Genomic DNA, 24139 nt, shown 5'->3' on the forward strand with positions numbered 1-24139 from the left:
GCCCAGGGCTTTGGGAGCAGCTGAGGCCTCAGCCTTTCATCACCCAGCAGAGATCAGCTCATCACTGTAAAAACGACTCAGACCCCGGGCGGGAATGACTACATAAAATTTAATTAGAACCCGATAAGTTACAAAGCAAAGAGGAAACAGCGCTAGGAGCATAGTGACACTCTCTCTGCTCACCAGAGGCTCAGCTCACAAAACGGCATCTTTGCCTTTTATACGCTCCAGGTTGCATCAGCCCCACTAGTATTCATGCACAGTCCCTCTGTGTCCTCCCAGCACTTCCCACAGTCCGTGGCTTTGCCCATACATATATATGTACACTTGGCTCCTCCGGGGTCCATGACCTTATTCTTATAAGTAGATTTGGCTCCTCCCAAGGTCTGTATGTTAGCTCTCTGTGCCTCTCCTTGGGGGAGCCCCTCTTACATCTTGATTGGTGGTGAGATGCTATCCTGCCAAGTGTCCCACCACAAGTGTCCCCCAGTCCCTGCCACCTCTTGCAAGGCGCAGGTATCCATGTGGCCCTGCCCCACATTTTGACAGCTCTGTTGGCCAAAGCTGCCAGGCAGCAACCACACTGGGGGAGGGGAGGCTTGGAGGGAGAGCAGAAAACGGTTCAAAACCAAACTGGAACAACAAAAGTACATGTCAAAAGAACTGTAAACCTTAACAGAACTTTTTTTCACCATACTTAATAACTCCTCGTTTGCATGAGCCAATCACTACACCTTATTCATTACAATCCCCTCCTTTGTCTCTTGATACTTCATTTATTTGGCTCATGCAAATGAGTCTCATTTCCAATTTCATTACAACACTTGAAATTGACCAACCCAACATTAACCATATTTATTTAAAATTTTCCAACCCAACATCAACCATATTACAACATCCAATTGTCTAGGAAAATCAACTTCTCTTAACTTGTTCTCCTTATATCTGATTATACTTGAATGAGTCCTAACAGTATCTGTTGACGTGGCTGAGGGCAGCAAAAACCTTGGGTCTCCCTGAGAAAATGATTGATGGCTCTCATGGCATGGGAAGTCCTCTGTGACAAAAGGCAAGTGACAGACAAAAATGGGAGTAACAGAGGTCTGGTATGGCTTTTACTTCCACCATGCCTTATAGGGTCGCTACCTATAGCAGATGTGTATGATTTTCCTGGTGGCAAGTACAAAGGCCAACCTGGAGTTGCCCTCCATCCCTTTGTTACTTCTCCCAATTTTGCCACCTTCCAATTTTAGCTGCCTTTAGTACTTTTTCCATTATGATCTTTTCCTTGTCCTCCGAGCCCTTCCCATTTAACAGACTCTAGTAGTTTCCATCCACAGAGAGAGATAACCACAATAATACATCACATACTAATGTCAATACATTACGCCCCCTCCCTTTTGACAAATACAATCCTGGTCTTGCTGCTGGGAGCTGAAGTGTCTTTCCCTGGTGTGAAATCAAGGTGTCTCAGAGTCCATACAAACTTGGCTGTCCTTCCCCATTTTCTGTGCTCCTTGGAACATTCTCTGGATTATTTGGATCACCTCAGTTCATTACCTCTTAATCCCTGTTTAAGAGTCAGTTTTATCACCTGGTTCAGATGTTATAGTCCACTCCTTGGGTTCTTCCACAGGTCCTTTGACTCGGCTTGGGTCCACCCTTGTTCAGCAGTTCTGACACCCGTCTCAGTTGTTATTAGCACTTGAAAGGGACCTTCCCATTATGGTATCAATGGTTGTTCATTCCAGGATTTAATTAACACCCAATCCCCAGGTTTTATGTATCTTGAAGTCTAGAGGGGAAACTTGGAGAATCATTCCTTGTTTTCGTAAGTCCTCTAGTGTCCGGTTTTCGGCTGTTTGGAGGGCCTGGAAATGCCCGAGGTGGCCTTGGGGCAGCCCGCGTATCAAAGGACGAGAAGAGGCTTCAGTTCTTCTTTCGGTCTCTGTGTTTATTAATTGTTTATCTAAAAGATTTTCTTTCGGCCCGACAGAGGTCTGCTCAGCAGCCAGCCACAGTGTGCACTACTCCATGAACACACTGTCTTCCCCTCCGGACAGTCACCTATCTTTATACCCGAAGTTGCGTGTACAATATTTATAATTTTTCCCCAATATCTTTCACCCTTATTGCCCGGTGCACTTTTAGTAATGACCAATCCCAAAGTGCCACCATCACCACAGAAGATGGAGGAGAAGAAGAAGAAGAAGGAGGACAGGACACGCCCCAATTCCTCCATCTTACTTCTCTAAACCCCCCTGTACAGAAATCCTAAACCCTGTGTCTCACCCTCTAATTAACTAATCCCTTCACCATTTACCCCGGTGAAATCCTCCTATCCTCATACAGGTGTCGTCTCCTGTGTAGGATCAAAGTCCAGGCACCAGACACTTCTGGCAACATTCCAGGACTCCCGAGCCCCCCAAGGGTGGTCTCGGTGACTCGGCACCTCAGTCCTGAGGTGCTGAGATCCCACACTCTAGGTTTTGGCTATGGTCTTAATATATTTCATGACATTTACTTCCCCCTCTTCATAGGTTGCAGCTTCATGGGTTGAAGCTAAAAAGGGTAACCCAAACATCATCTCATAAGGGGATATACCTCGGTCGGACCAAGGTTATATTCTAGCCCATAGTAACGCTAGGGGTTATCATCTTATCCAAGACATTTGAGTCTCTACCATTAACTGAGTCAAGGTTCTTTTAAGGGCCTGATTCATCCTCTCAATCCATCCAAAACTTTGTGGGTGCTGTAGCGTATGTGAATCCCTTTTTATTCCCACTGCTTGGACTATCTGTTGTAAAACCTTGAAATTGAAGTGTGTCTCCCTATCTGAATCAATCCTCTTCACCATCCTGTACAGGGGAGTAATTTGTTCTAACAGCATCTTGGAGACAATACAACAGCACACAGCAGGTGTAGCCTCGACCCAGCGAGTCAAATGATCACTAAGACCAGTAAGTATTTCCATCACTGGATCTGGGAAGTTCAGTAAAGTCCACTTGTATACTTTGAAAGAGACTTAGGGCTAGTTCCTGACCTCTCGAGATTACTTTTCTCATTGCCTTTTTGATCACCTTTTGATAAATTCCACACTTACCAATTACTTGTTTGCTATTCCAAAGACTCCTACACACCCATAATTCTTTAAAAACTCATCACAGAGGGCTCGGGTACCCCAATGAGTCTTTTGGTGTAGTCTATCTAATACTTCTTTGGTAAGGGGTCTATTTTACATTTGCCTTCTGTCTGGGAGCCTCCAGATACCTGCATCATTCTTCTCTGCCCCTATCTCCTTCAATCTGTCCTCCTCTGGTTTACTAAACCTTGGAATCCCTGATTCTTTGTCTTTTGATGTTAGGACTATCATCACTCTCTCCTCCCTATTTTCTGCAGCATCCTTTGCTCCTCTATTGGCCAGATTGTTTCCTCTGATTCTCTATGGCCATTCCCTTGGGGTGACCCCTTAATATGGACTACAGCAATATCTTCTGGTAACCTCAGGGCTTCTGAGACTTCCGGGATCAACCTTTCGTGTATCAGTCCCTTGCCTCTTGAGTTAAGCAGCCCTCTTTCTTCCTTTATTTTTCCGAAGGTGTGCACTACTCCAAAGGCATATTTTGAGTCAGTATAGATTGTCCTTTTTTCATGGTCTAGTAGTTTTAAAGCCTGGACTGAAGCATACAACTCACAAGCTTAGGGTAGTGGACTAGGCAGAGGGCAAGTTCCCTTTTTCAATTACCATCATCTTTTGTTCATTTTTGATGGCATACCCGGATTTCCATCGCCCTTGTATATACCTTGAGGAGCCATCTATAGACAGGATCTTTCCTCCTTGGAGAGGCTGGTCAGTCAGGTCCTCCCTCACCTTGGTTTGGTATTCAATTATGTCCATACAGTCATGTTCTAATTCTCTGACTGGCTCCCCATTGACCTGGATTTAAATACCTATCTGTAACTTATTTCAAATCATCCCCATCTATTAATATGACCTCATACTTGAGTATCCAAGAGTCTGTAAGCTGCTTTTCATCCTTTTGGTTTAAGATATTTCTTACTGAATGGGGAGTATATACTCGTAACTGTTCCTCAAAGGTTAATTTCCAGCTCTCCTCTGCCCTCAGTGATGCAGCAGCTACAGCTTGAATGCACAAGGGCCACTCCCTGCTAATAGGATCCAACAACTTAGACAAGTATTCCACAGGTTTCTAGATCCTCCCCAATCCTGGCTTAGAACCCCATGGGCCACCCCATTGTCCACATTCACAAATGGGTGAAAGGGCTTTTTTAGAGCAGGAAGGCTGAGGGTGGGGGCAGTTACTAATTTTTGTTTTAATTCTTCAAATCTGTTTTCATCCTCCTCTGTCCAGATTATCTCCTCTTCAACTAACTTTTCATACAAAAACTTAACAGCCTTGGTGTATCCCTTAATCCACAATCAGCAATGTCCTAGTAATCCTAAAATCTGCTTTATCTTTTCTTTGTTTTTGGTTTTCTCCCTTCCTGGATGTAACTGTCAGCTGCCTTTACTAATTCTATGACCCAAATCTGCTCCACAAATTGGATTTTTTTCTTTGACACCCTCAATCCCTGAGTTCCTAGAAAATTTAAAAGGCCTATTGTGGCTTCCTTAACTTCTCCTTCCTCAGTCCCAGAAAGTAACAAGTCATCTACGTATTGTATGAGTTTAATTTCAGGACTCAGGGTAGAGGATGGCCAGGCCTCCTCTATGGCCTGCCCAAACAAATTCGGGCATTCCATAAACCCTTGGGGTAATCTCATCCACCTTGGTTGTTGTTTTGTTCCCATGGTAGGATCCTCTCACTCAAAAGAAAGGATGTCCCAACTCTCCTCAGCCAAAGGACAAACTCAGAAATCATCTTTAAGATCTATTACACTGAACCATTGATGTGAGGGTGGAATCTTACTTTAGAGAGTGTAAACGTTAGGAACCATGGGATATCAGTCAATAGTCCTTTTATTCACTTCTCTCAGATCCTGTACCAGTCTGTAGGTACACCATCTGATTTCCAAATGGGTCGAATCAGAGTAATGTGAGGAGACATTCATGATTCCAGGGTTTTATCCTGATCAGAGAGTCAATAATGGGTTGTAACCTTCCTTGCCCTTCCAAGGAGATAGGATACTGACGAACTTGGATTGGGCAACTTTCATCAGTAATTGTAATGGCAATGGCCATCATGTCCAGTTTTCCCTGATTCTTGGGTCCTGCCCATAAAATTTGGTTTATTTTCTTTTTATCATCTCCTTTTAATTTGACCTTTAATTAACATTTTAATGGTTTCACTACCATTTCCCCTTCTTTTGGTAACACCCCAATTCCTAATTGTACTTGCAAATCCCTCCCAAGGAGATGATCCTGCCCCCAGTACCAATAATATGTCTCCCATTCCTGTTTTATGACTCCCATCAAAGGTTACCTGTTTGATAACAGGCACCTGAAAGCCTTCTCCTTTTGCTCCTGTTACCTGCAAAGACTCTCGGCTCTCCTCACATCCTTTTGGAATCTTCTGTACACATGTTCTCTCACCTCCTGTGTCAACTAAAAACTCAAAAACTTCTTCTCTGGGGGGACCTAAGTATAGGGTTATCAAGGGCTCATCATGGTATTTTGTCCCCAGAAGACAGAGCCCCTGACACCTCTAGTTCTCTGTCTCATTTTGTGCTTCCCTATACACTTGTAAATTCCTTCTCCTTTGAGGACAATCCCTCCTCAAATGTCCCTTTGTCCTCAAATGTCCCTCCTCAAATGTCCCTTTGTCCTACAATAAGAACACCTGAAATTCTGATCTTGGTTTGTTGTTCTCACTCCACTATCTAAATCTCCGTTTCTTTGAGGACAATCCCTCTTTGGATGTCATTTTCCCTTACAAAAAAACCACATGAAGCCTTGATCTTGTTCTGTTGTTACTGCTTCACCCTGCCTATCACTGTCCCTGAATATCCTCGGTTGACATCCCCGTCTATCCTTTCGAGGGGTCCTACTCCTAACAGATCGACTCCCTTCTCTTATTGCTGCCACCATAACCTTGGCTTTTGTCTTTGCCTTCTCCTCTTCCCACATAAGCATTCTGAGCCTCTCTCAACAGTTCATTCAATCCTCGTTCCTGCCAAACCTCAAGCTTTTGTAATTTCTTTGGATATCTGGCCAGGTCTGCATGACAAAACGAACCTTTAATAGTGTCTTGCCAGCTGCTGATTCCCAGTTGATGCCAGAGTACTGCCTCACATTCCTTCTGAGTCTTTCCTCCATGAGGGTTTCATCCTTCCACTGGCATTCCATCAAAAGCTTTACTCACATTTTGATTTTGTGGAGCAGCCTCCTTTATTCCTCTAATTATCAATGTTCTATAATCTTCCATATTTCATCTCCCCTCCTCATTGTTGTGGTTCCAGGGGGAATGTTGGATGGGCATCTTTTCTTCCCCATTCTGGTCCATTCCGGTGCTCTCTATCCCAGATTCCTATACCTGCTATCCTGATCATTTGCCTTTCCTCTGGGGTAGATAGTATACCTAGGATTGCATTTTGTCCCAAGTACAGGTGTTTGATCCTAAAAACTGATCCACCTGTTCCAACAAACCAATAGGGTCACCTAACAATCCTTTAAACTCTTTCTAAAAGGCTGCACTGCAGAAGAGTTGAGAGGAGCACTCACAAACCCCATCTCCCCCTTGCACCCCACCCACCAGTACTTCTCTAAGGGGATATACCCTGACTTGATGATTCTTGTTTTCATTCTCACACCTTGATTTTGCTTTACTTTTGGTGTTCTGGCTAGGCCCATCTAGGGTTACCACCTTCTCTGGGGACACTGGTACTTCTGGGGATATTGGTGCACTTTGGGCAATAGGGTAGGCTGGTACTGCTGGAAGTACCAGAGCATCCGGGGCCATGGGAAATGGCAGAGGTAAGTTATCTAGAGAATCCCATTCCTTTTTCTGTGACTAAAGGTTTTGACCTCTAAGGGAAAAAATCTCCTCTTTCCAGCAGAGCACATATTCACCTTCCTCCTGATTGTATGGTTCTTTGGCATTAACATGTATTTGCAGGGCTTGGCAAATCCACCCCTCAAGTGACCCATACTGAGGCTAAAATATATGATCGGGTTGTATTTCCTCCTTTGTCCACTCTATCATGAAGTGAAATAAACAGGGCCAGGAGACTTCTTCTCCTTTATAATGCCTTTATTAAAAGTGATCAGCTCAGGATTGGGCGGCTCGGCAGGGCTGCAGTCCCCGTCGCGTCTCCCAGGGCGACTCAGAGGAGGAGGATATGCGCAGCTCTGTCCACTAGGGGCAGAGCCGGGGGACCAGTCCTCATGGGAGCCTTTTAGGGCTTGATGTCCCCGTCAGATGTTGCTTTACCTGGCTCGGTCCTGTCTGGTCCCGGCGTTGGGACCACTCCCTGCTCAGGGCGAGAGGGGCTCCGAAGGTGTTCAGCAGGCTCAGCACTCGGCTCCTCACGTCCAGACATCACTTTAATCTCTCAACTCTTATTTGGCTCGTTGTTTTTGGGGTTTTCTCGTTGCATCTCGAGTCGGGGTCCCACAAAGCATTCTGGACTTTGGAGTCACTTTGCATAACCCCCCCCCCATCCTCTCAGGTGTCTTCCCTATGCTGTAAGAGAGCACAGCCTCGGGGGAAGGGCCATCCACCGCACCCAGCCAGGTTTTTTACTAATACAAAAGAGGAGATAAGCCTTAACGACCCGGTATTACAATAACAAAGCACTAAGAATCCTGGCAGAGCCTGAGACCTGGCTGCATCCCTGCAACTCTTTCTCACAAAAAAATATTAACTGAATTTTTGTTCATAACATGAAGTACCGTATAATTTTTACCTTATCCTTCTCCCTTCTATCAGAGGGATGCTCCCATTGGGATAGTATTAGTTCCAGGGGGCTATACTCCGAGGTACCCTCCGAATTTCTTCCTAAGGCTTTTCCCTGCTCTTTCCCTGTCCCGTGTTATTAGTTTGGGACTACCTTCTGCTTCCCCTCCTGCCTCTGCCCTGTTGTCTAGCAGTTAAGATCTCCCCCTTGGGATCCTCCTCTGCCACCACTGCCCCTTTGCCTGGTAACCAAGCACTCTCTTCAGGGGTCCCCTGTGGCTGCACTCCTCCCTCTGTGGCTTGTCCTATCTCCTCTGCCTCCCGACATGTGCTTGATCACTGCTGTGCTTGCTCTGCACGTCCTGCGCGCTTCCCCCACGTCTGTGCCCTCCGTACTTCCCGCATGTTCCTGCTGCAGTGGCCATCACCTTGCCTCCTGTGCCTCTCCACCACTGGGGTTTCCCCGCTCCCTGTCTTCTGCCTCCAGCCTCCTGGGGTTTCCCTGCCTCCATCTGGAGTGTCCTGCCTCCCAGGGTCTGCCCACCTTTGTCCTTTGTGTCCTGCCTCCTCGGGTCTCCCTGCCTGTCACCGAGAATGAGGGCCTTTGTCGGGGATGAGCCATTTGTCGGTGAGGGGAGACTCAGACACTCAATATGAGTGATAAGCAAATTCCGTTTATTGAAGAGAGCATCAGACACTTATACAGCGAGTAATAAGCTTATGAATATTCTGTAAGCTAAGCAATCTATTGGTTAATCTATACTATCAACTCTTCCTCATTCCTTAGGGGTTACATCTCTCTTTTCTCATGTCTCTTTCACTGTTTGTTATCCTACCACAGCTGGGCCCAAGGACACTGCTATCTGTGCAGGTGCAGGACTTGGAATTAGCCATGGTTTTGTACTTTTCCATTTTCTAGCAGCTAAATTCCCAACATCTCCCCTGTTTTTATTTAAAAAAAAAAAAGTTCTATGGGCTAACTGTCACACTCTTTGCAACCTAAAAATAGGCAATTCTAACAACTAAACAATATTCTCAGCTAATAAGGCTTTTCTCTTACAAGGGATCTAAGCTAGGGAAACAAACCAAAAAGGCTATCACTAATTATAAAATATGCTATACAACAGATATAAAAAAGAATTCTATGTGTTACAAAGCTCAAACAAAACTCAGTGTGCTAATATAATCCACAAAAATAAGCTAAAGAAAGTTTGCTTTCTATTCTTAAATAGCAAATTCTGATTGTCTTTTTTAAGTTTCTCTAATGTTCACAACAACACTTTGCACACAAGTCATAAAATAAACATCTATCATAAAAGCATAAATCTATCTAACATCACTTAAACTCAATAGCACCTAAACTTTAAAATATTAAACTTAAAATATTAAACTTAACAGAAATTAAAACTTTAACAGCATTCAACATTTAACAGCACTTAATAGATAATTTAACTCAAGCTACCTAGCAACAAATAAAACTTACTATAGAAATAGAACATAGCATTTGATATAACTTACAGGCCTGATTCTAAAACACTAAGCTAAAACAACTTTTTTTTTTTTTTTGAGTGTTTGCTGCAGCATTTTTATACTTAATGCACTTAATGTACTTAAACATAAGAAGTTTGTTTAAGGTATAGCTGTAAAAAAAATTCTTTTAAATTCAGTGTTTGCTTTTACCTCCACAACATTCAAACAAGGCTTAAAAAACACAAAAAACACTCATCACATCCTACTTCTACAACTACCTTAACACAATTTTAACACTTTCAAATTTTTCAAAACATAATTTCAGAGTCTGATGTTCTACCGATTAAAGACTGTGCTTCTAGTGTTTAGAGTCTATGGTAATACCGGTGACCCCAAGACAGCATAACGAATACTTGTGAGCCAAATCGGCCGAAATTTGACTCCCACATTCACTTATGCTGATTTCTCTTTCACAGTCTCTGCTAAGAAAAACAAAAGGGTTCTTCTAACTTAGGTGATAAACGCTGGCGCAATAGTCCTTGGTGTCGTTTGTTTACCATCACTGGTCTCCTGATTGCAGCAGGAATCTTTTCCTTTTGTTGACAAGAGTTACAATCATTACGGCTGTTAAGGTCTCACACCGAAGCCCTTGCCCGCTGCGGGTCAGAGGGAGAAGCGCTCCCGTTTGAAAAGCGCTCCGGTCCCGCGGCGCGTGTGTCAGAGGGGGCGACCCCGTGGCGCTGGGCTCTTTGCTGCGTGCGCTGCAGACACCGCTGCACCCGTGGCCGCGCGGGTCGCTTCCCCCGCGGCTGCTCGGCTCCCCCCGCGGCCGCCGTCGCTCCCGCCGCTGCGCCCATGCCGAGATTGGAGTGGCACAGCCCTGCAGGCGTCCCGAGCCGCGGCTGCTGCTGCCATCGCAGCAGGGTTGCTGATTTACTGCGCATATACTTGCAGTCCCAGCACCACAACGCACGTTTTTGCAAGTCTATATGCAGCAATCTCGGGAATTCTCTTCCCAAGTCAACAGTCTATAGTCCCCACTTTTCTAAAAAGCATTTAAAAGGATTATATGCCGTTTGTCCCTGTGTTACCTTTTAACTTGTCATTCATTTAGCGCGCTGCAACCTTTCCAAGCCTTTCCAGGATTTCGACGGCATTCAGTCAGCTGGTCTCTCCTGTGAGGTCGCCAGAGCACCGAAGCCCACTCTTTCACCCACTCTTTCGCCTTTCTTCCAGGTCTCCTATATAGGGTCGCCTAAGGCAGGGCCGCTTTTTGTGCCTCCCGGGCTGCGTCGGGACTGACACCCAAATACTGCACTGACCATGGCTCGCAGGGGTTCATAGGGTCGCTGTTCTGGGCGCCAATTTGTCACCGAGAATGAGGGCCTTTGTCGGGGATGAGCCATTTGTCGGTGAGGGGAGACTCAGACACTCAATATGAGTGATAAGCAAATTCCGTTTATTGAAGAGAGCATCAGACACTTATACAGCGAGTAATAAGCTTATGAATATTCTGTAAGCTAAGCAATCTATTGGTTAAACTATACTATCAACTCTTCCTCATTCCTTAGGGGTTACATCTCTCTTTTCTCATGTCTCTTTCACTGTTTGTTATCCTACCACAGCTAGGCCCAAGGACACTGCTATCTGTGCAGGTGCAGGACTTGGAATTAGCCATGGTTTTGTACTTTTCCATTTTCTAGCAGCTAAATTCCCAACACCTGCCTTCATCCCAAGTGTCCTGCCACCTAGGGCTTCCCATCTCCCTATTACCTAGCGCCAGAGACTCCTGCCTCTCCAGCTACCCGCCCAACTGTCCAGTGTCCCCTTGCTCCGATGGACTCTGGTACAGGTCCGTGTGTGAGGCTGCTGGAGCTGTGGCTCCCACACCCAGATTAGGGGCACTGGCCAAACCTCTCCTGTCCACTCGTGTTGGGTCTCCAGCCATGTAAAAAAAAAAGACCACAGCAAAAAAAGGGAATTTTACCTTTGCTTTATGGGTTCTCCTCATTCCCAGTTATCCAGCTAGAGTCCAAGGGCCCACCAGAGGCCAGGGATGGGCTGCTGAAATCAGTGAGGCCAGCCTCCCCACATAAGTGACCTGAGGGGTCCTCATAATCAGTGGAAATATCCCCGGCGAGTCTCCCCAAAATTGTTAGAAATGACTCAAACCCCAGGTGGGAATGACTAAATAAAATTTAATTAGAATCTGTTAAAGTTACAAAGCAAAGAGGAAACAGCGCTAGGAGCATAGTGACACTCTCTCTGCTCACCAGAGGCTCAGCTCACAAAATGGCATCTTTGCCTTTTATACACTCCAGGTTGCATCAGCCACATTAGTATTCATACACAGTCCTTCTATGTCCTTCCAGCACTTCCCAGTGGGTAAAGTCCGTGGCTTTACCCATACATATATATATATATATACTTGGCTCCTCCTGGGGTCCATGACCTCATTCTTATAAGCACATTTGGCTCCTCCCAAGGTCTGTCTGTTAGCCCTCTGTGCCTCTCCTTGGTGGAGCCCCTCTTACATCTTGATTGCTGGTGAGATGTTACCCTGATGTGGGGACTGCAAGCACAGAGAGCTCCCAAAGCCTCAAACATACAATGTCGGAGATAGAGTGGATACAGTGTTTGACCTAAGACCTTAGAGAAGGCTTGAAGATTTAGAACAAAAAATTGAAACAGACACAAAGTAAGAATAAAGATTTGTAATTTAAGCAGAAAAATGTTTTATGCAAGGAGAAATATGCCTCATGTAAGTGAATAAATATGTTAGCAAGATAGTAGAAAATTTTAGTCTAGTAATGGAACTTGTTATAGAGTTAATAAAAAGTAGAAGATAGAGCAATAAGTTTCTGTAGAGTTATATGATTGGATAAAAAAAGGCGCATTACAGCAAAATAGTATAAAAATAGCAAAGTATGATTATTTTATGAAGATGCTAGTGAGCTTTGTGGAAGTAGCTGATTGGATAAGAAATTTATAAAAGACAATGTAACTAGAATTAAAACAGCTTCTAGTGTGATGGTGCTGGATGCAACAACCTTATGGTCTCACCTTCCATGAAACTGATTTTGCAATAAACCATATTTTAATCACCTCATCAGTTGACCCTGTGTACTCTGTATAGCAAACAATTGTTGCCCACCATGTGAGGAAGAACACTTTTGTCTCAGTTTGGGACTACCCCAGAGGACAATTAAAAGGCTGCTGAAAGGAAGCAGATTCTGTGGAATATGTACACCTGAGATGAGGGTGAGTCGAGCTCTAATTGGCTGCTGAGAGGCAGCAAAATAACTGTGCTTGCTGGATCAAGCCCGGCCTGAGCTCGACTTGGATCACCTGCAAAGAGCGCACAGGTGAGCTCTGGGGAACAGGTGTTTTGTGGAGAAAAGAAGAGAACTCCACAACTTTGTAAAAGTTGTAAAGCTGGTATGTTTGTTTATTGCAGTGCTGGATGAAATAAACAGGGACCAGGAGACTTCTTCTCCTTTATAATGCCTTTATTAAAAGTGATCAGCTCAGGATTGGGCGGCTCGGCAGGGCTGCAGTCCCCGTCGCGTCACCCAGGGCGACTCAGAGGAGGAGGATATGCGCAGCTCTGTCCACTAGGGGCAGAGCCGGGGATCCAGTCCTCATGGGAGCCTTTAGGGCTTGATGTCCCCGTCAGGTGTTGCTTCTGAGCCTCGGCGGCCACCCTGGTCCCGGGGTTGGGACCACTCCCTGCTCAGGGCGAGAGGGGCTCCGAAGGTGTTCAGCATCTCTGCAAGCTCAGCACTCGGCTCCTCACATCCAGACATCACTTTAGTCTCTCAACTCTTATTTGGCTCGTTGTTTTTGGGGTTTTCTCGTTGCATCTCGAGTCGGGGTCCCACAAAGCATTCTGGACTTTGGAGTCACTTTGCATAACCCCCCCCCCATCCTCTCAGGTGTCTTCCCTATGCTGTAAGAGAGCACAGCCTCGGGGGAAGGGCCATCCACTGCACCCAGCCAGGTTTTTTACTAATACAAAAGAGGAGATAAGCCTTAACGACCCGGTATTACAATAACAAAGCACTAAGAATCCTGGCAGAGCCTGAGACCTGGCTGCATCCCTGCAACTCTTTCTCACAAAAAAAATATTAACTGAATTTTTGTTCATAACACTGGATGCATGCGGAGATTTCTCTCCCTAAAAGTGCATGCGTGCCTCTGAGAACTTCAGATCTCCTTTTATCTCCCCTTCCAAATACATATGCATACAGTTTCACAATAGGTTCATACATATTAATTCTTCTGGACTCCGCGTGACATTTATCACCAGTTTCTCTTTATCAAAAAGAATTCCTGGGTCAGGGCGGCCTGCCCTTGCAATCATTTCTGGTTTTTTTTCTCTGTCTCTCTCTGTCTCCTCACTATCTCTGTCCTGCAGTTTTTCCTTCAGCTTTGGCCTTACAGACTTTTCACCCTTCCTAGATATTTCACCTAATTCAAAATGGACTTTTACTCTGGGGGAATTTTTCACTCTGTCTCACAGGACAAGAGATGTCCAAAGAACAGAGAGACATTTATTCCTGTTTAAAATACTGATAAGACCTAATTCCCATGCCATACCTAAGCAAGAACTTAAAAGATCTTTTAAGCTGGGTACAAAAACGTTTTGCAAATGCAGATCTTGAGTCCACTTTTACTATGTCTCTTTCTGATGCTGTTGGAGTTAATGATGCAATCTCCCATTAAGATTTTATGGCTGCTAAGTTGCTCCCAGTGTGTCTTGTGCTTACTGAGATATTCAGCAAGTAATCTAGTCCAGCTGTACCTTTGGTAACTCCTTCAGTTCCACAGAGCCCACTGTGGCTGTGCCTGCTTGGCCGCACCTGTGCCTTGGGTGTGCCTCCCTCCTGCCTCTGCTCCTGCTGCCCTGGCGGGCAGCTGTGCTTGCAGCTGCAGCTCCAATTATGCTGCCCTTCGCTGCTTCTAACACCACAGAGGAGGGAAAGATGAGAAGGAGCTTGGAACTTTTAAACAGATTATGGGGGTCCAGAAGCTAGAAAATTATCATACTTTTGAAGAAGAAATTGATCTGCTAGACCCCAGTCCCACAGACCCAGATTTAAAACTTGACTTGTTCCCTCCTGACCCTAGAGACTCCCCGATCCTTTCTAAATCTAAGGATTTTTCAAAAAACAATTTAAAATTGACTGATTGGGCTGAAACATGGTGCAAAGCAATAAAAGAAAGAAATTTTGACTTAGCACGTGACTGGCTCCTAGCTATACCAGTGAGGTGAGGCAGGCAGAACATAAATCCAAGCCAATGACACATGACGAGATTAAAGACTTGCAAAAAGCTAATAAAGACAATGGCTTAGGCTCACCATATTTTAAGCAGCTGTTGAAAGGCATTTATGGTAATTATCATTTAACACCTTATGATTGTCATTATGTCTCATCCATCATTCTAACGGACTCACAATATGTTTTGTGAGATTCAAAGTGGAGAAGGCTTCTTAATAGGCTGATAAAAAATTATGCAGGAGGTGCAAATGCTGCTCTTACAATTGCCCATCTGGCTGGAGGTCAGCCTCGCAACAGAGCAGAGGATCAAGCAGTTGAATTACCTAGGGTTGTGCTTGCTGACATTAAAGATGGTGCTCGCAAGGCTATCCTGCAAGTTCAGCTGGCAGGGAGCCCTGAAGGGTCAACACACAAAGAAGGCAAGGAATGCCTGAGTCATTCACCACCTTCATAGATCACTTAACACAGGCCATTGAAAGGCAATCTGATGATGATTTAGTCCTTCCACGTATTCTTGTATGCTTTGTAATCTTGCCTTTGCAAATGCTAATGAAGAATGTAAAAAGATTATTTGTGCCTTGGCTTATATACAGCCAGACCTGCCTCAGATGGTTGAAGCTTGTAGTAAAATAGGCGGTCCACAGCATATAGTTGCAAACCAAGCAGACACTTTAGGAAAGAGATTTGAAGAAGCCTTTGCACCACAGCCGGAAGTGATAGACCAGTAACTTATAAAAACCCTCACTGCTCTTAACATGTCAACAGAATGCTTTTAAGGCAGTAATGGAAGCAGAGACTGTTAAAAAAGTATGTTTCTGATGTGGAAAGCCTGGACATGTAATAAAAAGCTGCTCAGAGCCCGCAGAAAGCACAAAACCACATACTCTTTGCCCTAAGTGCAGGAAAGGAAGATACTATGTAAGTCAATGCCACTCAAAGTTTGATGATTCTGGGAGGCCTTTGTTGGGAAACTCAAAAGTGAATGTGCAGCAGCACTGTGTAACGACACCAGTAGTGGCAGCCCAACAACCCAAAAACTTCATAAGGGTGAATCAAACTGGAAACTTTGGCCAGATTCCATTTGCGAAATCATCAGTAATTTTGCAAGCAACCCCAAGTTGTTGCCCCCAGAGGCACCAAGTGAACTGGCAACTTCGAAATGAATACTTTTTACGAATGAGATTCATGTTGCAGTTCCCACAGGAGTTACTGGAAAATTGCAGAAAAGACAAGATTTTTTAATTATGGGGAAAGACAGAAACTGCTTTCTAGGGTTTGTTGTTTATCCAACAATTGTTTCAGCTAACTGTAATGAAGAACTTACAGTCTTAACTCAAGCATATCAACCACCATCAGTAATTCCAGAAAAGACCCCAATAGTAACAGCTACTGCTTTACCAGCTAACCTGGCTGAGTGAGTTTGGTTAACAAAATGCCAGTCACCACCTGAAAGCTCTGACATGGAGACTGATGTCTTTTGGAAAAAGTACATCGGCCATGATCAACCACAGATGACCTGCTACTGATGCATAAGAACCAGACAATTACAATTACAGGCTTGTAAGACACTGGCACAGATGTCCCAATTATATCTCACATGAGAGATTGGAAGTTAATAACACTCTCTCACAGTGATTTGGGGAGCCAAAATGGGATTACAGAGTGAACATATGATTACTGTTACAGGGCCTGAAAGGAAAACAGCAGCCATGTGTCCTTTTGTCATACAAAAACCCATCAAAGTATGGGGAAGAGACCTGCTGTCCAGTGGGGAACAAAAATAGAAATGAGTTTTTGATGGGGGCTACGACAGCACGCACCACTCTAAAGCTGTCGTGGAAAACCAACGATCCTGTTTGGATGGACCTGTGGCCCCTAGAAGATAAGAAACTTAGTCCTCTTAAAAAATTGGTCCATGAACAACTGCAAAAGGGCCACATCAAACAAAAAAACATCCCCTGGAATTCACCAGTATTTTTCATACACAAGAAAAACTCTGACTCTTGGAAATTGCTTCATAATCTTAGAAGAATTAATGAAATTATAGAAGACATGGGACCTCTACAACCGGGACTTCCTTCTCTTTAAATGATCTCAAGAGATTGCTCTCTTGTTATCATCAATCTAAAAGATTGTTTTTTCAGTATTCCACTTGATCCAGAAGATGCCTCTCTTTTTGCCTTTTCAGTTCCAAGCATCAATAGACAAGAGCTTTTGCAAAGATATCACTGAGTAGTTCTCCCTCAAGGATTGAAGAATTCACCTACTATTTGCCAGTGGTTTGTAGCACGAGCCTTGTCTCCAGCTTGACAGAAGCATCCTCAAGGAATGATTTGATATTATATGGATGATTTGCTTATTTCAGCACCAACACAAAAGGAGATGGAAAAAGCTCATGACTGTGTAATCACAGAAGGTCAAAATGCTGGACTAGAAAATCTTACATGAAAGATAAAAGAATCCTCACCATCAAGGTATTTAGGACGGAAAATAAGAGGACAGTAAATTATGCCACAAAAATACAACTTCAGACCAGTGTTGATACTTTGCAAGATTTACAGCAACTTTTAAGAGAAATCAATAGGATTAGACCTGTGTTAGGGATTACTAATGATGAACTTGTACCACTTCTTGATTTGTTGAGAGGAAACTGTAACATTAAATCTCCTAGAATTTTTACACCTGAAGGTCAAAAACCCCTTTGAAAAGTTACTGAAGCTCTTCAACAAAGACAAGCGCACTGTTGTGTAATACCACAACCCTTTTTTCTTGCAGTATTAGGAGAAAAAATGCAGTTGTGTGGTCTCATATTTCAATGGGACACTTCTGAAAAAGATCCTTTGCTGATAAAAGAGTGGATTTTCTTACCTTGCAGGTCCCTAAAAATTTTTTACAACATTAAAAATGATGGCTCAGATCATAATCAGAGCCAGAGCAAGATTGCTAACTACAGCAGGGCAAGATTTTTTTTGTGATTTACCTTCTTTGAAAAAGAAATATTTTGATTGGGCTTTACAACATTCAGAAGACTTACAAATTGCATTGCTAAATTATTCAGATGTTTGTTTAATTTGTTTACAGATTTACAGATTCTGTTTATGTTGCTGCTGTGGTCAGAAGAATAGAAGGACCAGTTTTAAAAATTGTTAATAATGATAACATGTGTCATTATCTCACATGGCTTTACTAAATTTTACAAAAGAGAACTAACAAATATTTTTCCCATATTTGGGAAAAATATGTTTCCCATAAAAAAGAAATATGTTTCCCATATTGGGGCACATTCTTTGCTTCCAGGATTTTTAGCAGAAAGAAATGCAAGAGCAGATAAATTAACAACGGTTGTTGCAAATACCTTACCCAATATTTTTGAACAAGCAAAACTGAGTCATGCCTTTTTTCATCAAAATGCACAAGCACTTAAGTGAAGTTTTGTATTTCTAAAGATCAAGCAAAAGCAATTATAAATGCTTGCCCTGATTGTAAACTTGTGCAGCCTCTCATGTCCACAGGAACTGTCAACCCACGAAAGTTGCAAAGCTTGCAATTATGACAGATATCATCAAATATCCATCTTTTGGGAAGTTTAAAAACATTCATGTGTGAGTGGACACTTTTTCAGGTGCAGTTTTTGCTTCCTTACATACAGGAGAAACTGCCAATTATGTTTGTCAACATTTTTTGCAAGCATTTTCTTCCTTAGGTGTACCTGAGGAAATAAAGCCAGACAATGGTCCTGCATATTGTCCTGGTTTAGGGCAAGTTTGGTAGAGAATCTCCAAAGGGGCCCCTCCAGAAATCAAACCCACACGGCCTCTCCCCCCAACTGGTTCGGGAAGAATTCCTCAGAGAGAACCTGTTTATGTGACAGGCACAGCACCCCCCAGCACACAAAATGAACAATACCGGATGACACCGCTCTGAAAAAGGTGACAAAATCAGAAAGTCTCTTTTGGGGGCGGTTGCTCTGTTAGTCCCTCCGGCGCTGGGGCAGCTGCTGCAGCCAAATGGTGCAAACCCTCGGTGTTTCCAGGTCCCAGTCCGGAGCAGGTTTGAGATGGTCAAAGAAAAAGGAGAGGAGAAACAGTCCAGAAAGGAATTTAGACTGTTTGGCTAGAACTAGCTAATGAGCAGAAGCAAAAGCAAGCAGAAGTGAGAGCAGAGGGAGAGAGAGAGAGAGAGTAAAGCAGAAAGCCAAAAGCAAAAAGCCAAAGCAGCCCTATGTACTGCCCGTCTCTGTGTCCCTATTAAGTGAAATCCAAACAAAACTTTCACTCTTCAGAGACAGTCTTAAAGGCACAGAACATATGAATAGGGATACAAGCATCATAACGTCACCCCAGGACACATATACAGCTCAAAAATTGGCCACATTCTTAATGGATTGGTGTGTTCGCCACACTTTTGGTATTCCCTACTCTCCCACGGCTCAAGCGAAAGAGCACATCACACTTTGAAACATATCTTGGATAAACAAAAAGGGGAAGTAACAGGCAACACCACAGATGTGATTGAATAAACCTTTATGTCTTTAATTTTTTAAACAGCTCTTTTGCAGAACCTGACCCACTAATTTTTTGGCATTTTCCTAATAGCCCACAGGCAAAGTTGAAAGAAAATCCTTTAGTTTTAATTAGAAACAGGACAAATTGAGGGTCCATTTCCTTTAATAACGTGGAACAAAGGGTATGCTTATGTTTTGACAGGTAGAGGACCTAAGTGGATTCCAGCGAAGAACGTAAAGCCATATCATGTGCAAAAACACGCTGACAACCCCACAAACAGAAAAATAAGCAGGCAGACATGAGCGGAACAGAGACTATATCTAGCAATGCATACATGAGCAACAAGGAACCAGGGAATCCTGTCTCATCTATACTGACCAAAGGCCAGAAGAAAAAGAGGGGGGGACCAAAGAAACAGCTACAGGAAGATAGTGGGAACATAGCCATTGTGCCACAGGGTGATATAAAAACACAGCTAGTAAGAAAACCACGAGGAAGGCCAAAAGGAAGAAAGAAAGTGACTGTTTTAACTGAGGGAATGTGGAGCTAAATCAAATGCTATGCTTATGTCTTTTTATTTTGTTTGCCTTTAGTAGCGCAACTTTTACCATTAAGCAACCCAAAACAAATGTTTGGGTGACTTTAGCTAATGCATCAGGCTTAGACACCATATGTTTAGCCACTACAACCCCAGAAAATCCATTTTCAACTTGCTTAGTAAGGCTGCCTGTGGACATATGGCCAATAAAAGAGAAAACTAATTGTGTTTTAAGAGGTAAAAGTGCTGGCAGCACATGGGATTGGGATCACTTGGAATTATTGGGCAGGAGAACTTTCTCAAACATCCTTAGATCATCAGGAGATTGATCTCCTTGGCACAGTAAAAATGGATTTTTGTATTAAGTTCAGCTACAGGGAAAGAGTCATGGCTGATGAAAGATTTTTCTCCCTATCACCAAGTGTATAACCCAATTTCTTGGGGAAATTATATTTGTCCAGTACAAAGGTCTATTGACACACCTTTACAGTTGCTCCAAGGGATGTTTCTTATCTGTGGAGATAGAGCCTGGCCTGCCATTCCATCACACATCATAGGTGACCCACGTAGCTTGGGGAGACTTTGCTAACACCAAGTATGAAAATGATCACTGACAATAGATGCAGAGGTAAGAAGTATGTTCATCAATATAAATCAGATTGTAAAGATTATTTTAAACCCTTGGAGTTTAGGGAAAAGGTTTTCAGCATCTGTACTTTTACCTCAACTTGCCTCTGCAGTAGTGTTAAAGCAAATAGATCTAATAGGCTGTTGGCTAAGCAAAGAAACCTGTAGGAATGTGCCTCCTGTTGACGGAGTGACCAAATTATTCTTCGTCTGCTTAAAAAGGCAAAAAGCCCAGAAGTTTCTCTCCTCAATTTGTTAAAAAGACACCTCTTAGGACCTTTGAGAATTCACCTCATGTTGTAATCTTGTTGTTGTATTTCTAAAGTCCCATACTGTTGTATTCATATTTCTAAAGTCTCGTACCTTCTTGGTGATACTTCTTGGGGGCAGTTCTTCACAGCTCTGACTTCTTCTCCTGTTTGTTGTCAGCTCAACTTGACTGGCCAAGCCCAGCCCCTTTTATCCCAGTTATCTTCACTAGCTGCAACTGCAGCCTATCAAAAACAACCAGGGCTTATCAGGGCAAGGCCTATATACAGATATTCAATATACAATACAGATATTTTACTAAGAGTCCTACTATAACCTCAAACTTGGTGCTGCCCAATTGGACAGAGGCCAAAAGGTCCTGCCTCGGTAATTCACTAGAAAAAGAAGAGAACAAAGGAAATAATCACTATTCTGGAGTGTTTTAGCAGGAACAAGAACCTCTTGTCCCTGGCTCAGTTTTTCTCTGAAAGAGCTTTGTTATTTTGCCTTTTATTAAAACTTTTTCTGTTTCCAACACTACCTCGGAAGCCACCCTGCTAATTTTATGCCATTCAAGGTAGCTGAGCTGTAGTATATGGTAGAGAAAATTCGTGCTATTAATGTATAAAATATTGTAAAATCCAGACCATGTCTTTTGACCGTCCTGGCCGGGAGCAGTTGTCTTATTCATATACATCTAGTTCCTGGCTGCACGTTAAGATAAACATCGAAGCTTTAACGTAAGAATAGAAGCTTCCAGATCTATAACCGTCAGCTCCCCCGGGTTGCCGGGCCCACTTGAAAACGATTATTGCCCTGCCAATTGCATCTGTTGAGATAACCAATGGCCCCACCCTGATACATGTGAATACATGGCTTCTCCGGACTGACAACATCGAGACAGCTGGACTGGACCTTTGTCCACCTCTGCACATGTAAAGCAACAGCGATGCATTTGAAGAGACACAAAGAACATTTGGTCATCTCTGCCTTGGGGAGAATAAACTGTATAAAAACTCGTTGTGTGAGGCAGCATTCGTGAACTGGGGAGACTCTGACACTTGGGAGGTCAGATCCGTGTTCACCCAGTGCCGATCCCAGGCTCGACACTGACTCTTGGCTGCGGTGGTTTCAACGACCAAACTTCAGTCTCACAGACAAATTAATAAATCTTTGCTAAATTTTCTTATAAGTTTGGCTCACAATTTGATCATTCATAACATGAGCTATCTTGGTTGTGATACGTTCTCTGAGAGCTCATAAGACCTGGCTCAAGGAGAAACCTATCACAAACCAATGCTACTTCTCTTGCATTAAATGATTTGTTAGCAGTTGTCAAAGGTGTAAGATATGCAACTCTGCAAAAGAGGGGAATTGATTTTCTCTCATTGGCACACAGTCATGGATGCAAAGATTTTGATGGAATGTGTTGTATGAATCTGTCTGATCATTCAGAATCCATCCATAAAAGCATACAGCAATTGAAAGAAGGTGTATCCTGTGGAGAAATGGCTACATGACAGAGGTCATGTAGACATTCGCTTGTTAGCCGACCAGGAGCCGGGAAAGTACCGAACATAGCTTGTTTGAGTTTTTGCACCTGCAAGATAGCGTGTCCCTGGGCCTAGCTGGGTATGATAACAAGTAGACAGAGAGCCGTGGGAAATAGAGAATGTAGGCCCAAAGGAATGAGGAAGAGTTGATGGTATAGTTAACCAATAGATCGCTTGGCTAACAGAATATTCATAAGCTTATTATTTGCTGTATAAGTGTCTGATGCTCTCTTCAATAAACGGAACTTGCTATTGACTCATATTGAGCCCCGAGTTTTCCCTGCACCTGACAAATGGCTCATCCCCGACAAAGGCCTCATTCTGCGACAAATGGCGCCCGAACAGGGACGCTATGGACCCCTGTGAGCCACGGTCGGTGCAGTATTTGGGTGTCAGGCCTGACGCAGCCCGGGAGGCACAAAAAGTGGGCCCCGCCTCAGGCGACCCTATAGAGGAGTCCTGGAAAAAGGCAAAAGGCTGGGCTTCGGTGCCCTGGCGACCTCACAGGAGAGTCCAGCTGACTGAATGCCGTCGAAATCCTGGAAAGGCTGCGGCACGCTGAATGAATGACAGGTTAAAAGGTAATACAGGGAAAAGCGGCATATAATCCTTTTTAAATGCTTTTTAGAAAAGCGGGGACTATAGACTGTTGACTTGGGAAGAGAATTCCCAAGATTGCTGCATATAGACTTGCAAAAACGTGTGTTGTGGTGCTGCCGCTGCAAGTATACGCACAATAAATCAGCGACCCTGCTGCGATGGCAGCAGCCGCGGCTCGGGGCGCCTGCGGGGCTGTGCCACTCCGAACTCGGCATGGGCGCTGCGCCATGGGGAGCAGCCGCGGCAAGCAGCTCGCCTGAGACGCTGCGCTGCAGCGGCGGTAGTGGAGGCAGCTGCGGGGGGAGCAACCCGCGCCGCCTGAGATGCCACACTGCGAGTCCGGCGCACGCAGTGATTCAGCCTGCCAGTGAGTCTCACGAAACAAGAAGTCCAGCGCGGGCTGTTCACCCGCTCCGACACAAGCGGTTCAAGTCCAGAGCGCTTTTCCAGTGTGAGCGCTTCTCTCTCCGCCCTGCGGCCAGCAAAAAGCTTCAGTTTTAGACTTAACAGCTGTAATAAATGTGACTATTGTCAAAAAAAGAAAAGATCCCTACTGCAATTAAGAAACCAGTGATAATAAATAAGCGACACCAAGGAGCATTACTATGAAGACGTTCCTCACCTAAGTTAAAAAGACTTTTTGTTCTTCCTGGCAGAGACTGTGAAAGAGAAATCAGCGTAGTGAATGCGTGGATCAAATTTCGGCCGATTTGGCTTAGCATCCGTTATGCTGTCTTAAAATCACCTGTATTAGCATAGACTTTAAACATCAGAAGCCCAGATAACTCAGTCGGTGGAACATCAAACTCTGAAATTGTATTTTAAAAATTTTAAAATGTTAAAGATGTGTTAAAGTGATTGTATAAGTAGGATGTAATAAGTGTGCTTTTTGTATTCTTTGAGCTTTGCTTGGATGTGATAGATGTAAAAGCAAGCACTGAATTCAAAAGAATTTTTCCACAGCTATACCTTGAACAAACTCCTTATTTTTAGGTGCATTCAAGTGTAAAAATGCTGTAGCAAACATACGAAGAAAGTTGTTTTAGCTTAGTATTTTAGAGTTAGGCCTGTAAGTAAGTTATAGTAAATGCTATATTCTATTTCTATAGTAAGTTCTATCTGTCGCTAAATAGTTTAAGTTAAATTATCTATTAAGTGCCATTAAATGTTAAATACTGTTAAGGTTAAGTTTTGTTACATTTATGTCCTGTTAGGTTTAAGTGCTGTTCAGTTTAATTTCTGTTAAGTTTAAGTGTTATTAAGTTTAAGTGAAGTTAGATTCTGTTAAGTTTAAATTATATTAGGTTTAAGTTATGTAGAATTTAAAGTCGGTTGAGTTCTGTTAAGTTCTGCTAAATTTAACTGATTTTACATGTAAGTTCTCTTGATTTGAAAATCTGTTAAGTTCTGTTAAGGTTAAGTTTTGTTAAGGTTAAAGTCTGTTAAACTTAAGTTCTGC

This window comes from Zonotrichia albicollis, chromosome 28 (genome assembly GCF_047830755.1).
Source record: "Zonotrichia albicollis isolate bZonAlb1 chromosome 28, bZonAlb1.hap1, whole genome shotgun sequence".
Classification (NCBI taxonomy): domain Eukaryota; kingdom Metazoa; phylum Chordata; class Aves; order Passeriformes; family Passerellidae; genus Zonotrichia; species Zonotrichia albicollis.